General features: G+C 47.5%; 1 protein-coding gene across 1 annotated transcript in view; it reads right to left on the reverse strand.

Moving 5' to 3' along the window:
• The window catches only part of LOC147086755 (contactin-5-like), a 380,876-nt gene that overhangs the window by 24,735 nt on the left and 339,657 nt on the right, over positions 1 to 16,484 (reverse strand). The gene's annotated exons all lie outside the window — the stretch shown is intronic.

The following is a 16,484-nucleotide window of genomic DNA, read 5'->3' on the forward strand; positions in this document are numbered from 1 at the left end:
CCCTTCACCCCCTCTACTCTCTCCCTTCACCCTCCTCTACTCCCTCCCTTCACCCCCTCTACTCTCTCCCTTCACTCCTCTACTCTCTCCCTCACCCCTCTACTCTCCTCACCCCCTCCACTCTCTCCCTTCAACTCCTCCACACTCTCCCTTCACCCCTCTCACTCTCTCCCTTCACCCCTCTACTCTCTCCCTTCACTCCCTCTACTCCCTCCCTTCTCCCCTTCTACTCTCTCCCTTGACCCCCTCTACTCTCTCCCTTCACCCCCTCTGCTCTCTCCATTCACACCCTCTACTCTCTCCCTTCACCCCCTCTACTCCCTCCTTCAGCCCCTTCTACTCTCTCCTTCACCCCCTCTACTCCCTCGCTTCACACCGTCTACTCTCTCCCTTCACCCCCTCTACTCTCTCCCTTCACCCCCTCTACTCTCTCCCTTCACCCCCTCAACTCTCTCCCTTCACCCCCTCTACTCTCTCCTCACCCCCTCTACTGTCTCCCTTCACCCCTTCTACTCTCGCCCTTCACCCCGTCTACTCTCTCCCTTCACCCCCTCTACTCTCCTCCCACCCCTTCTGCGCTCTCCTTTCACCCCCTCTACTCTCCCTTCACCCCCTCTACTCTCTCCCTTCACCCCCTCTAATCTCTCCCTTCACCACCTCTACTCCCTCCCTTCACCCCCTCTACTCTCTCCCTTCACCCCCTCTACTCCCTCCCTTCACCCTTCTACTCACTCCCTTCACCCCCTCTACTCTCTCGCATCACCCCCTCTACTCACTCCCTTCACCCCCTCTAATCCCTCCCTTCACCCCCGCTACTCACTCCCGTCAACTCCCTCTACTCTCTCCCTTCACCCCGTCTACTCCCTCCCTTCACCCCCTCTACTCTCTCCCTTCACCGCTCTACTCTCTCCCTTCACCCCCTCTACTCTCTCCCTTCACCCCTCTACTCTCTCCCTTCACCCCATCTACTCCCTCCCTTCACCCCTTCTTCTTTCTCCCTTCACCCCTCTGCTCTCTCACTTCACCCCCTCTACTCTCTCCCTTCACCCCCTCTACTCCCTCCCTTCACCCCCTCTACTATCTCCCTTCACTCCTTCTACTCTCTCCCTTCACCCCTCTACTCTCTCCCTTCACCCCCTCTACTCTCTGCCTTCACCCCCTCTACTCCCTCCCTTCACCCCCTCTAATCCCTCCCTTCACATCCTCTACTCCCTCCCTTCACCCCCTCTACTCTCTCCCTTCACCCAATTCAAATCGCTTTATTGGCATGATAAGTTACATCTTATGTTGCCAAAGCATCAAAATACATTTATGGTTTAGCACAAAAACGCAGTTCTATTCATACAGTGTATAAACAGGTATATCCCTGAGTGTATAAATATACATTCGCATTGTTTATATATATTCTTTTCTTAGTTTACTGGTTGTCTCTCTGTTCATGGCAAGCTGTAACATAGTGTGCCGCCAGTGTTATACAGCTTCTCTCCTCTCCCAGTAGGAATGGGAGTTTTTGGTTGTCATTCAGATTCCTGAAATCAGGGCATATTTGTGAGAATTTTTGGTAGAAATTCTCCCTGATGCCCTGATATTTTCCACAAGCTGTGAGGAAGTGCATCTCTGTCTCCACCACTCCCTGACTGCAGTGAGAGCATATCCTGTCCTCTCTTGGCAGCCTGGTCTGCCTGTGTCTGCCTTTTTCGATCGCTAGGCTATGTTCGCTAAGTCTGTACCTTGTCAAGGTTCTTCTCAGTTTGTTATCCTTTACCATGGTCAGGTAATCAGCTATGTTGTATTGTCTGTTTAGGGCCAAGTAGCAATTGAGTTTGCTTTGGGTTTTTGTTGTTTCTGCCCAATATGTCAGATATTTTTCCTTTTGCTTAGCGACGATTGTGTTGGGTCGAATTTTTTGTGTTACCCTGTCACTGTCCTGGGGCTGGTTATTGTTAGTATTGTTAGTAGTTACTTCACTGAGTCCCATGACTAGTTGACTGAGGGTATTCTTCTTTATGGTCAGCTCTTGGCATTTCAGGGCGTCGTAGTGATAGCATTGGGGATTGCTCATTTGTAGGTGATTCCAAAATTTGGTGGCTCTTTTTTGGATAGTGATTATTAATGGATATTGGCCTAGTTCCGCCCTGCATGCATTGTTTACTGTTTTCCTTTGAGTCCGGAGGATACTTTTACAGAATTCTGCATGTAGGATCTCAATTGGGTGTTTGTCCCATTTTGCAAAATCTTGTTGAATTAGCGGTCCCCATACCTCACTGCCATAGAGTGCAATTGGTTCAATTACTGATTTGAAAATTTTGAGCCAAATGCTAATTGGGATTTCTATTTGGATTGATTTTTTGATGGCATAGAAAGCCCTTCTTGCTTTCTCTTTCAGTTCATTCACAGCCAGTTTGAAGTTTCCCGTAGAACTGATTTTTAAGCCCAAGTATGTGTAGTTAGTGGTTTGTTCAATTTTGGTTGTTCCTACTGTGAAATTTATTTTGGGTCCCTGATGTTTGGATCTTTGCTGGAACACAAGGACTTTGGCTTTTTGGGGATTTATTGTCAGGGCCCAAGTCTGGCAGTACGACTCCAGCAGGTCCAGGTTTTGCTGTAGCCCCTCTTTAGTAGGTGACAGCAGAACCAGGTCATCTGCATAGAGGAGGAATTTAACCTTGGATTCATATAGGGTGAGGTCGGGTGCTGTAGATTGTTCAAGTAGTTTTGCCAATCCATTTATGTAAATATTAAAGAGTGTCGGTGAGATTGGCGAGCCCTGCGTCACCCCCCGCCCCTGTGGGAAGTATTTTGTTTGTTTGTCTCCAATTTTAACTGCACATTTGTTGTTTGTATACATTGATTTAATTACATCATATGTTTTCCCTCCTACCCCACTTTCGATAAGTTTCAGGAATAAACCGTCATGCCAGATGGAGTCGAAAGCCTTCTGGAAATCTACAAAGCATGCGTAGATTTTGCTTTTGTTATGGTGAACGTGTTTGTCAATTAGGGTCTGTGGGGTGAAGATATGATCGGATGTTCTATAGTTTGGCAGGAATCCAATTTGGCTTTTACTCAAGACATTGTGCTCCTCAAGGAAGTTTATAAGTCTTTTGTTTATGATGCTACAGAATACCTTCCCCAGGTTACTGTTTACACAGATGCCTCGATAGTTGTTTGGGTCGATTTTGTCCCCACTTTTGTATATGGGCGTTATGAGTCCTTTGTTCCAGATATCAGGGAAATAACCGACACTCAGAACCAAGTTGAAGAGTTTTAGGATAGCCAGTTTCATTTTGTTGTCTGTGTGTTTAATCATCTCGTTTAATATGCCGTCTGTCCCGCAGGCTTTTCCTGGTCGCAGGTCCTTGAGTTTTTCAAGAAGTTCTTTTTCTGTTGTTATGGCGTCCAGCGGGTTTTGGTTATCTTTTATGGCCATTTCTAGCTTTTCCAGTTTTTTGCATATTTGGTGTTGCTCTGGTCTTAGTGTGTTTTTCTGGTATAATTTTTCAAAGTGGTTTACCCAGGTGTCCCCATTTTGAATGGCCAAATCGTCGTGTTGTTTTTTGTGTAGTGTTTTCAAGTTTTCCCAGAAACAATTGGAATCAATGGATTCCTCCATGGAGCTGAGTGTATTCTTAATATATTGCTCTTTTTTGGTTCTGAGTGTTTTTCTGTATTGTGTTAGTGTCTGACAATAAGTAAGGCGTAGTTCCTCGTTTTCTGGATGTCTGTGTTTTTGGTTTGATATTTTTCTAAGTTTTTTCCTCATGTTATGGCAACCTCGGTCAAACCATTTTTCAGAGTTTTTTGTTTTGGGTTTGTTCTTGCGAGCTTTCAAGTTTGCATTTGTTGCCAAATTATCAAAAATATTGTTTAGTTTACTAACTGCCCGGTTTATGCCTTCTTTATTGTGAGTGTATATGTTATCCAGAAAGGTGTCTAAGAGAGCTTGAGTTGATGCATTGCTAATTGTTTTCTGGTATTTTTCCGTGTCGTTTTTGGCCCATCTGTACGATTTTTTGGTGTTGTACAGTTTACTGGGTTGTGTTTCTATATTGTTTGTTTCTGTCCTTTTGAGGAACATAGTAATTTGACTGTGATCTGACAGTGTTGTTTGTGGTTTGACTGTGAATGCTCTGAAAGAGGATGGGTCTAAGTCTGTAATCATATAGTCTACTGTGCTGCAGCCAAGAGGTGAGCAATAGGTCGATCTTCCTAGGAGGTCTCCTATGAACCTACATTGACAATGTACAGACCCAGGTTTCGACAGAGCTGTAGTAGCTGTTTTCCGTTGGTATTTGACTGCTTGTCGCAGTTATGCCTGTATGGAAGGGAAGGGATGTCAAAGTGGTTATTCCCGAAAACGTAATTGTTTCCCTGATTATTGGTGAAGTCTGGTTCTTCGCCCGTTCTTGAATTGAGGTCCCCACAGATCAACACGTTCCCCTGGGCCTGGTATTGGATAATTTCCCCCTCCATGTTGGAGAAGGTGTCCTCTTTAAAGTACAGGGAATCGATTGGAGGGATATAAAGTGCGCAAATGTAAACATCTTGGGTGTTTGAGATAATCTCCCTCTCAAGTTTGAGCCACATATGGTTTTCGCCCTTTTTTATAAATTTGATGTAATTCTTAAGTTCTGTTTTAAACCAGATCAGTATGCCTCCGGAGTCTCTGCCTTGGGTTACACTTGGTAATTTATTGGAGGGGACCACCAGCTCAGTGTACCCTTGGGGACAGCCAGTGTGTCCTTTTCCTTTATACCAAGTTTCCTGTAAAATGATAATATCTAGGTCTTTAGTTTCATCTATGAACTCTGGGGTCCTACTTTTCACTTCTCGCAGTGAAGAGCGTAGACCTTGGATATTCCAGGTCGAAATATATAAGGATTTCATGTTAAGTTTGATCTTTTACTATGATAGGTTAAAGAGTGGTACGTGTTTGTCGTGTCTAAGTGTGGGAAAAAAAAGATCACATCAGTTGTCTACAAAAGTTAATACAATTTGGTTACAGTTCTTTCTATTAATTAGTCCTTGATCCATAAGGCGGAAGTAGATGCTGCTGCACATCTGCTTATTGTCTCTTAATGGATTGTTTCTGTCTGAGGTATTGCGTACGTCCTGTGCATCTCTCCCTCTGTCTGGCTGGGAGCAGTCCTATTCCCCTGTGGGACAGGAGTGGTGCAGGTCTGATATTGTTGTTTTGCATGGGGATCCTCTCTGGTCTCGGTTGGTGTGTTGGTGGTCCTTGTAGTGTTCCTGATATGTACCCCGCTGATCTCTGGTGGTCGGTGGGGGGTCCTCTTGGAGTCTGGGTATGGACCCGGTTAAAAGCGACGTCCTTCAGGACTTTAGCAAAGATCGATATTCTTTGCCTTTGGATGTGGACGTGGTCGTAAAGACATTCCTCATCGAGGGTGGGGTGTTGGGCCAGGTGTACGTTGTGGTTTCATTCGCAGTCTCTTGCTATGCTGGCATTTATCTCATGAATTGTGTTGTTGTTGAAGTCTGTTCTCGGCAATATTGTGGAAACAGTAATTCTAGTGTTTGGAAATGTACTGCTTGCTTTCCTAATCATTGCTCTGAGCGATGTTGCTACTTCTTTCTGTTGGGTCTTTAGGTCATTTGTGCCCGTGTGTATTATTATGTGTTGGGGGGAGCCTAATCTGCCTTTGGTCAGCCATCCCATGGCTCTGTTTGTTGTTGGGCACCAGATCTTTTCTACTTTACTTCTAGGGAATAGCTTTTTCTCCCATAGAAATTTCCCATTTGAGTCTATGAGTATTACGACATCAGCCTTGTTTGTGTTTACTGTCTGGTGGCTTTCGCTTGGACTCATAGTGTGTGTGCTGGGCTGGGGTGTCTGGTGTGTGCGTACCTCTTGTGAGCGGCCCGCTTGTGGTTCCACGGTGGTGGAGGAAGATTGCGAATCAGTATGCTGGTCGGTCTGTGTGGCACCCCTTGTATTGTGTGTCTGTTGCTTTTGTTCCGTGTGGGAGTGCAGCTGTTCCGTCAGGCTCTGTCTTGTCTTATCTCTAGCCTCTGGTTGCTGGTCTAATGGTGTTATCTCTCCTCTATGGCTCTCTTCTTTTTCCTGCAGCTCTTTCACCTGATTCCTATGTAGATTCACCTGGTTCTCAAGTAGCTTCAGCTCTCTCTTGTGTCTCTCCCTCTCCTGATTTTGATCGTCATTCATTTTGAGGAAGTCCTCTCTAAGTTTAACCATCTCTATCTCTAATTGATTAAATTTATCTTTTGGTTGTATCTGGCTGTGTGATCCCGGGGTATGTGTCTGGTCGGCCCTGGAAGGCTCACTCACTTCCTGGCTAGGCTGGTCGGCCCTGGAGGGCTCACTCACTTCCTGGCTATGCTGCTCTTCTCTTGGTGAGCTGGGAATGGTAGGGGGACTATGTGTGGCTTCCTCCCTGGTAGTTATGCTGGGGTTTGTCAGTTGTATCGTGTGGCTGTGGTTCCCTGGGGTTAGTGTCTGGTTTGAACTGTGTGGCTCGTTCACCTCCTGACCAGGCAGATTTTCTCCTGGTAAGTTGTCAATGTTGGGGGGAGTGCAGGCCACTCTGGGGCTGTTCCTTCCCCCCTTAGTTAATTTTTTCAGTGTCCTGAAGGCCGTTGCAAATTTGTCGAGGTTGCCTTGCACTAATATTGTTCCGGTATTGTACGCGTTGACCGTCGTAGTTGAACTGTCTCCTGGTGTGTTAATTTTCATTATGGACCCATTTGCGGTATTTTCTAGCTTAACATTGGTATAGTGTGATTTTATTGCTGTGATCCAAGCCACTGGCTGATCTGAGTAGAAAATGAGGTTACTTTTTGTCCCATTGTTGTAACAGTCAGCAAAAAGTGTTTCTGGTTTTTCTCTCATCTGCTCATGCTTGATCGCTTTTATAGCTTTTTTTGCGGTGTTGGGGGGAATCTGGAAGCGGGGCTGTTGTGGATCTTCTGATTCGCTCATTTTTGGTAAAGTATTGTTGATCTTAGAATAAGCTTTTCTGAGGCCCCGGGTTTGGTGTTTCCCTCTCCCTGTTCGCGAACTTTCCCGGTCCCCCTCTCCGACCCCGTGGTCCCTAGGCCTCGGCTTCTGGGTTCACCCTTCTCAGGTCTGGGTCTGTGAGCCGCTGTTTCCCGGTGCCTTCGGGCTGTTCCCCTCCCCCTCAGAGGTCTCTGTGCCTCTGTCTCGGCCTGGCTCCTCGGGCCTTTCCCTGGCTTCAGTCTCCCTCCCTGGGCCCTGTACTCACAGTCTTGGTTTGCTTCTGGAAGCCTTCTGGTTGCTCCCCTTCTCCTCAGAGGTCTCTGGGCCTGGCTCCTCGGGCCTTTCCCGGGCTTTTTAGCCCAGCCGCCGTTCGGGCTGTGCCTCGTTCGCCGTTCGGGTGCTGGACTGCGGTCGTCGCTCGGGTGCTGGACTGCGGTCGTCGCTCGGGTGCTGGACTGCGGCCGCCGATCGGGCCGTGTCTCGTTCGCCGCTCGGGCTCCCCGAGTCACCTCGTTCCGGCTGCCGCTGCGTCTCCGTGCGGCCTCCCCGATTCGCCTCGTTTCCCGAAGCGGCCTCCCCGAGTCTCCTCGCTCCGGCTGCCGCTGCGTCTCCATGCGGCCTTCGCGCCTCGGTTCCCGATGCGGCTGAGTCACCTCGCTTCTGCAGCTGCTGTGGCCCCGTGCGGCCGCTGTTCTTTGGTTTGTATATTTTTTTTTTCCCTTATTTCTTTTTTTTCTTTGGCTTTTTTTTTCTAATTTCCTCTGGTTTTTTTTCCTTTGGTGGTCTCTTTGGTGGTCTTTTCCTTCCTTACTTAATCTAGACTAAACTAAACTTAAACTTAACTAAACAAACTAAACTAACTTAACTAGAACTAAATTTAACTTTAAAACCTTTTTAAACTTGAAATGAACCTTTTTTTTCCCCACTTTAAACACTAAAAACACTAAAAATTCAGCAGCCCATCTTCAGCGTGTGTATTCACTCTGTCTGGCTGTCTGGCCACAATCTCTATTCCATCCCTTCACCCCCTCTACTCCCTCCCATCACCTCCTCTACTCTCTCCCTTCACCCCTTCTACTCTCTGCCTTCACCCCCTCTACTCTCTCCCTTCGCCCCCTCTAATCCCTCCCTTCACCCCCTCTTCTCCCTCCCTTCACCCCGGCTACTGCCCCCCTTCACCCCCTCTACTCTCTCCCTTCACCCCCTCTACTCTCTCCCTTCACCCCCTCTACTCTCTCCCTTAACCCCTCTACTCCCTCCCTTCACCCCCTCTACTCTCTCCCTTCAACCCCTCTACTCCCTCCCTTCACCCCCTCTACTCTCTCCCTTCACCCCCTCTACTCCCTCCCTTCACCCCTTCTACTCTCTCCCTTCACCTCCTCTACTCTCTCCCTTCACCCCCTCTCCTCTCTCCCTTCAACCCCTCTACTCTCTCCCTTCACCCCCTCGACTCCCTCCCTTCACCCCCTCTACTCTCTCCCTTAACCCCCTCTACTCTCCTCCTTCACCCCTTCCACTCTCTCCCTTCACCCCCTCTACTCCCTCCCTTCAGCCCCTCTAATCTCTCCCTTCACCCCTACTACTCTCTCCCTTCACCCCCTCTACTCCCTCGCTTCACACCCTCTACTCTCTCCCTTCATCCCTCTACTCTCTCCCTTCATCCCTCTACTCTCTCCCTTCACCCCTTCTACTCTCTCCCTTCACCCCTCTACTCTCTCCCTTCACCCCCTCTACTTTCTCCCTTCACCCCTTCTACTCTTGCCCTTCAACCCGTCTATTCTCTCCCTTCACCCCGTCTACTCTCTCCCTTCACCCCCTCTACTCTCTCCCTTCACCCCTTCTACGCTCTCCCTTCAACCCCTCTACTCTCTCCCTTCACCCCCTCTACTCCCTCCCTTCACCCTTCTACTCTCTCCCTTCACCCCCTCTACTCTCTCGCATCACCCCCTCTACTCTCTCCCTTCACCCCCTCTAATCCCTCCCTTCACCCCCTCAACTCTATCCCTTCACCCCCTCTACTCTATCCCTTCACCCCCTCTACTCCCTCCCTTCACCCCCTCTACTCTCTCACTTCACCTCCACTACTGTCTCCCTTCACCCCTCTACTCTCTCCCTTCACCCCCTCTACTCCCTCCCTTCACCCCCTCTACTCTCTCCCTTCACCCCCTCTACTCCCTCCCCTCACCCCCTCTACGCCCTCCCTTCACCCCGTCTACTCTCTCCCTTCACCCCCTCTACTCTCTCCCTTCACCCCCTCTACGCTCTCCCTTCACCCCTCTACTCCCTCCCTTCACCCCTTCTACTCTCTCTCTTCATCCCTTCTACTCTCTCCCTTCACCACCTCTACTCTCTCCCTTCACCCCCTCTACGCTCTCCCTTCACCCCTCTACTCCCTCCCTTCACCCCCTCTACTCTCTCCCTTCACCCCCTCTACTCTCTCCCTTCACCCCTCTACTCCCTCCCTTCACCCCCTCTACTCTCTCCCTTCACCCCGTCTACTCCCTCCCTTCACCCCCTCTACTCTCTCCCTTCAACCCTTCTTCTCTCTCCCTTCACCCCCTCTACTCTCTCCCTTCACCCCCTCTACTCCCTCCCTTCACCCCCTCTACTCTCTCCCTTCACCCCCTCTACTCTCTTCCTTTTCCCATTCTACTCTCTCTCTTCACCCCCTCTACTCCCTCCCTTCAGCCCCTCTACTCTCTCCCTTCACCCCTTCTACACTCTCCCTTCACCCCCTCTACTCCCTCGCTTCACCCCCTCTACTCTCTCCCTTCACCCCCTCTACTCTCTCCCTTCACCCCCTCAACTCTCTCCCTTCACCCCCTCTACTCGCTCCATTCACCCCCTCTACTGTCTCCCTTCACCCCTTCTACTCTCGCCCTTCACCCCGTCTACTCTCTCCCTTCAACCCCTCTACTCTCTCCCTTCACCCCTTCTGCGCTCTCCTTTCACCCCCTCTACTCTCTCCCTTCACCCCCTCTACTCTCTCCCTTCACCCCCTCTACTCTCTCCCTTCACCCCCTCTACTCTCTCCCTTCACCCCCTCTACTCACTCCCTTCACCCCCTCTAATCCCTCCCTTCACCCTCGCTACTCACTCCCTTCACCTCCCTCTACTCTCTCCCTTCACCCCCTCTACTCTCTCCCTTCACCCCTCTACTCTCTCCCTTCACCCCATCTACTCCCTCCCTTCACCCCTTCTTCTTTCTCCCTTCACCCCTCTGCTCTCTCCCTTCACCCCCTCTACTCTCTCCCTTCACCCCCTCTACTCCCTCCCTTCACCCCCTCTACTCTCTCCCTTCACTCCTTCTACTCTCTCCCTTCACCCCTCTACTCTCTCCCTTCACCCCCTCCACTCTCTCCCTTCACCCCTCTACTCTCTCCCTTCACCCCTCTACTCTCTCCCTTCACTCCCTCTACTCCCTCCCTTCTCCCCTTCTACTCTCTCCCTTGACCCCCTCTACTCTCTCCCTTCACCCCCTCTGCTCTCTCCATTCACCCCCTCTACTCTCTCCCTTCACCCCCTCTACTCCCTCCCTTCAGCCCCTCTACTCTCTCCCTTCACCCCCTCTACTCTCTCCCTTCACCCCCTCTACTGTCTCCCTTCACCCCTTCTACTCTCGCCCTTCACCCCGTCTACTCTCTCCCTTCACCCCCTCTACTCTCTCCCTTCACCCCTTCTGCGCTCTCCTTTCACCCCCTCTAATCTCTCCCTTCACCCCCTCTACTCTCTCCCTTCACCCCCTCTACTCCCTCCCTTCACCCCCTCTACTCTCTCCCTTCACCCCCTCTACTCCCTCCCTTCACCCTTCTACTCACTCCCTTCACCCCCTCTACTCTCTCGCATCACCCCCTCTACTCACAATTCACAATTCACAATTCAAATCGCTTTATTGGCATGATAAGTTACATCTTATGTTGCCAAAGCATCAAAATACATTTATGGTTTACCACATAAACGCAGTTCTATTCATACAGTGTATAAACAGCTATATCCCTGAGTGTATAAATATACATTCGCATTGTTTATATATATTCTTTTCTTAGTTTACTGGTTGGCTCTCTGTTCATGGCAAGCTGTAACATAGCGTGCCGCCAGTGTTATACAGCTTCTCTCCTCTCCCAGTAGGAATGGGAGTTTTTGGTTGTCATTCAGATTTCTGAAATCAGGGCATATTTGTGAGAATTTTTGGTAGAAATTCTCCCTGATGCCCTGATATTTTCCACAAGCTGTGAGGAAGTGCATCTCTGTCTCCACCACTCCCTGACTGCAGTGCGAGCATATCCTGTCCTCTCTTGGCAGCCTGGTCTGCCTGTGTCTGCCTTTTTCGATCGCTAGGCTATGTTCGCTAAGTCTGTACCTTGTCAAGGTTCTTCTCAGTTTGTTATCCTTTACCATGGTCAGGTAATCAGCTATGTTGTATTGTCTGTTTAGGGCCAAGTAGCAATTGAGTTTGCTTTGGGTTTTTGTTGTTTCTGCCCAATATGTCAGATATTTTTCCTTTTGCTTAGCGACGATTGTGTTGGGTCGAATTCTTTGTGTTACCCTGTCACTGTCCTGGGGCTGGTTATTGTTAGTATTGTTAGTAGTTACTTCACTGAGTCCCAGGACTAGTTGACTGAGGGTATTCTTCTTTATGGTCAGCTCTTGGCATTTCAGGGCATCGTAGTGATAGCATTGGGGATTGCTCATTTGTAGGTGATTCCAAAATTTGGTGGCTCTTTTTTGGATAGTGATTATTAATGGATATTGGCCTAGTTCCGCCCTGCATGCATTGTTTACTGTTTTCCTTTGAGTCCGGAGGATGCTTTTACAGAATTCTGCATGTAGGATCTCAATTGGGTGTTTGTCCCATTTTGCAAATTCTTGTTGAGTTAGCGGTCCCCATACCTCACTGCCATAGAGTGCAATTGGTTCAATTACTGATTTGAAAATTTTGAGCCAAATGCTAATTGGGATTTCTATTTGGATTGATTTTTTGATGGCATAGAAAGCCCTTCTTGCTTTCTCTTTCAGTTCATTCACAGCCAGTTTGAAGTTTCCCGTAGAACTGATTTTTAAGCCCAAGTATGTGTAGTTCGTGGTTTGTTCAATTTTGGTTGTTCCTACTGTGAAATTTATTTTGGGTCCCTGATGTTTGGATCTTTGCTGGAACACAAGGACTTTGGTTTTTTGGGGATTTATTGTCAGGGCCCAAGTCTGGCAGTACGACTCCAGCAGGTCCAGGTTTTGCTGTAGCCCCTCTTTAGTAGGTGACAGCAGAACCAGGTCGTCTGCATAGAGGAGGAATTTAACCTTGGATTCATATAGGGTGAGGCCGGGTGCTGTAGATTGTTCAAGTAGTTTTGCCAATCCATTTATGTAAATATTAAAGAGTTTCGGTGAGATTGGCGAGCCCTGCGTCACCCCCCGCCCCTGTGTGAAGTATTTTGTTTGTTTGTCTCCAATTTTAACTGCACATTTGTTGTTTGTATACATTGATTTAATTACATCATATGTTTTCCCTCCTACCCCACTTTCGATAAGTTTCAGGAATAAACCGTCATGCCAGATGGAGTCGAAAGCCTTCTGGAAATCTACAAAGCATGCGTAGATTTTGCTTTTGTTATGGTGAACGTGTTTGTCAATTAGTGTCTGTAGGGTGAAGATATGATCGGATGTTCTATAGTTTGGCAGGAATCCAATTTGGCTTTTACTCAAGACATTGTGCTCCTCAAGGAAGTTTATAAGTCTTTTGTTTATGATGCTACAGAATACCTTCCCCAGGTTACTGTTTACACAGATGCCTCGATAGTTGTTTGGGTCGATTTTGTCCCCACTTTTGTATATGGGCGTTATGAGTCCTTTGTTCCAGATATCAGGGAAATAACCGACACTCAGAACCAAGTTGAAGAGTTTTAGGATAGCCAGTTTCATTTTGTTGTCTGTGTGTTTAATCATCTCGTTTAGTATGCCGTCTGTCCCGCAGGCTTTTCCTGGTCGCAGGTCCTTGAGTTTTTCAAGAAGTTCTTTTTCTGTTATTATGGCGTCCAGCGGGTTTTGGTTATCTTTTATGGCCATTTCTAGCTTTTCCAGTTTTTTGCATATTTGGTGTTGCTCTGGTCTTAGTGTGTTTTTCTGGTATAATTTTTCAAAGTGGTTTACCCATGTGTCCCCATTTTGAATGGCCAAATCGTCGTGTTGTTTTTTGTGTAGTGTTTTCAAGTTTTCCCAGAAACAATTGGAATATATGGATTCCTCCATGGAGCTGAGTGTATTCTTAATATATTGCTCTTTTTTGGTTCTGAGTGTGTTTCTGTATTGTGTTAGTGTCTGACAATAAGTAAGGCGTAGTTCCTCGTTTTCTGGATGTCTGTGTTTTTGGTTTGATATTTTTCTAAGTTTTTTCCTCATGTTATGGCAATCTCGGTCAAACCATTTTTCATAGTTTTTTGTTTTGGGTTTGTTCTTGCGAGCTTTCAAGTTTGCATTTGTTGCCAAATTATCAAAAATATTGTTTAGTTTACTAACTGCCCGGTTTACGCCTTCTTTATTGTGAGTGTATATGTTATCCAGAAAGGTGTCTAAGAGAGCTTGAGTTGATGCATTGCTAATTGTTTTCTGGTATTTTTCCGTGTCGTTTTTGGCCCATCTGTACGATTTTTTGGTGTTGTACAGTTTACTGGGTTGTGTTTCTATGTTGTTTGTTTCTGTCTTTTTGAGGAACATAGTAATTTGACTGTGATCTGACAGTGTTGTTTGTGGTTTGACTGTGAATGCTCTGAAAGAGGATGGGTCTAAGTCTGTAATCATATAGTCTACTGTGCTGCAGCCAAGAGGTGAGCAATAGGTCGATCTTCCTAGGAGGTCTCCTATGAACCTACCATTGACAATGTACAGACCCAGGTTTCGACAGAGCTGTAGTAGCTGTTTTCCATTGGTATTTGACTGCTTGTCGCAGTTATGCCTGTATGGAAGGGAAGGGATGTCAAAGTGGTTATTCCCGAAAACGTAATTGTTTCCCTGATTATTGGTGAAGTCTGGTTCTTCGCCCGTTCTTGAATTGAGGTCCCCACAGATCAACACGTTCCCCTGGGCCTGGTATTGGATAATTTCCCCCTCCATGTTGGAGAAGGTGTCCTCTTTAAAGTACGGGGAATCGATTGGAGGGATATAAAGTGCGCAAATGTAAACATCTTGGGTGTTTGAGATAATCTCCCTCTCAAGTTTGAGCCACATATGGTTTTCGCCCTTTTTTATAAATTTGATGTAATTCTTAAGTTCTGTTTTAAACCAGATCAGTATGCCTCCGGAGTCTCTGCCTTGGGTTACACTTGGTAATTTATTGGAAGGGACCACCAGCTCAGTGTACCCTTGGGGACAGCCAGTGTGTCCTTTTCCTTTATACCAAGTTTCCTGTAAAATGATAATATCTAGGTCTTTAGTTTCATCTATGAACTCTGGGGTCCTACTTTTCACTTCTCGCAGTGAAGAGCGTAGACCTTGGATATTCCAGGTCGAAATATATAAGGATTTCATGTTAAGTTTGATCTTTTACTATGATAGGTTAAAGAGTGGTACGTGTTTGTCGTGTCTAAGTGTGGGAAAAAAAAGATCACATCAGTTGTCTACAAAAGTTAATACAATTTGGTTACAGTTCTTTCTATTAATTAGTCCTTGATCCATAAGGCGGAAGTAGATGCTGCTGCACATCTGCTTATTGTCTCTTAATGGATTGTTTCTGTCTGAGGTATTGCGTACGTCCTGTGCATCTCTCCCTCTGTCTGGCTGGGAGCAGTCCTATTCCCCTGTGGGACAGGAGTGGTGCAGGTCTGATATTGTTGTTTTGCATGGGGATCCTCTCTGGTCTCGGTTGGTGTGTTGGTGGTCCTTGTAGTGTTCCTGATATGTACCCCGCTGATCTCTGGTGGTCGGGGGGGGGTCCTCTTGGAGTCTGGGTATGGACCCGGTTAAAAGCGACGTCCTTCAGGGCTTTAGCAAAGATCGATATTCTTTGCCTTTGAATGTGGACGTGGTCGTAAAGACATTCCTCATCGAGGGTGGGGTGTTGGGCCAGGTGTACGTTGTGGTTTGATTCGCAGTCTCTTGCTATGCTGGCATTTATCTCATGAATTGTGTTGTTGTTGAAGTCTGTTCTCGGCAATATTGTGGAAACAGTGATTCTAGTGTTTGGAAATGTACTGCTTGCTTTCCTAATCATTGCTCTGAGCGATGTTGCTACTTCTTTCTGTTGGGTCTTTAGGTCATTTGTGCCCGTGTGTATTATTATGTGTTGGGGGGAGCCTAATCTGGCTTTGGTCAGCCATCCCATGGCTCTGTTTGTTGTTGGGCACCAGATCTTTTCTACTTTACTTCTAGGGAATAGCTTTTTCTCCCATAGAAATTTCCCATTTGAGTCTATGAGTATTACGACGTCAGCCTTGTTTGTGTTTACTGTCTGGTGGCTTTCGCTTGGACTCATAGTGTGTGTGCTGGGCTGGGGTGTCTGGTGTGTGCGTACCTCTTGTGAGCGGCCCGCTTGTGGTTCCACGGTGGTGGGGGAAGATTGCGAATCAGTATGCTGGTCGGTCTGTGTGGCACCCCTTGTATTGTGTGTCTGTTGCTTTTGTTCCGTGTGGGAGTGCAGCCGTTCCGTCCGGCTCTGTCCTGTCTTATCTCTAGCCTCTGGTTGCTGGTCTAATGGTGTTATCTCTCCTCTATGGCTCTCTTCTTTTTCCTGCAGCTCTTTCACCTGATTCCTAAGTAGATTCACCTGGTTCCCAAGTAGCTTCAGCTCTCTCTTGTGTCTCTCCCTTTCCTGATTTTGATAGTCATTCATTTTGAGGAAGTCCTCTCTAAGTTTAACCACCTCTATCTCTAATTGATTAAATTTATCTTTTGGTTGTATCTGGCTGTGTGATCCCGGGGTATGTGCCTGGTCGGCCCTGGAAGGCTCACTCACTTCCTGGCTAGGCTGGTCGGCCCTGGAGGGCTCACTCACTTCCTGGCTATGCTGCTCTTCTCTTGGTGAGCTGGGAATGGTAGGGGGACTATGTGTGGCTTCCTCCCTGGTAGTTATGCTGGGGTTTGTCAGTTGTATCGTGTGGCTGTGGTTCCCCGGGGTTGGTGTCTGGTTTGAACTGTGTGGCTCGTTCACCTCCTGACCAGGCAGATTTTCTCCTGGTAATTTGTCAATGTTGGGGGGACTCCGGGCCACTCTGGGGCTGTTCCTTCCCCCCTTAGTTAATTTTTTCAGTGTCCTGAAGGCCGTTGCAAATTTGTCGAGGTTGCCTTGCACTAATATTGTTCCGGTATTGTACGCGTTGACCGTCGTAGTTGAACTGTCTCCTGGTGTGTTAATTTTCATTATGGACCCATTCGCGGTATTTTCTAGCTTAACATTGGTATAGTGTGATTTTATTGCTGTGATCCAAGCCACTGGCTGATCTGAGTAGAAAATGAGGTTACTTTTTGTCCCATTGTTGTAACAGTCAGCAAAAAGTGTTTCTGATTTTTCTCTCATCTG

The sequence above is a fragment of the Somniosus microcephalus genome, unplaced genomic scaffold (genome assembly GCF_052327205.1).
Source record: "Somniosus microcephalus isolate GS21.2 unplaced genomic scaffold, FLI_Smic_1.0 unresolved_chr7, whole genome shotgun sequence".
In the NCBI taxonomy this organism is placed as follows: Eukaryota; Metazoa; Chordata; class Chondrichthyes; order Squaliformes; family Somniosidae; genus Somniosus; species Somniosus microcephalus.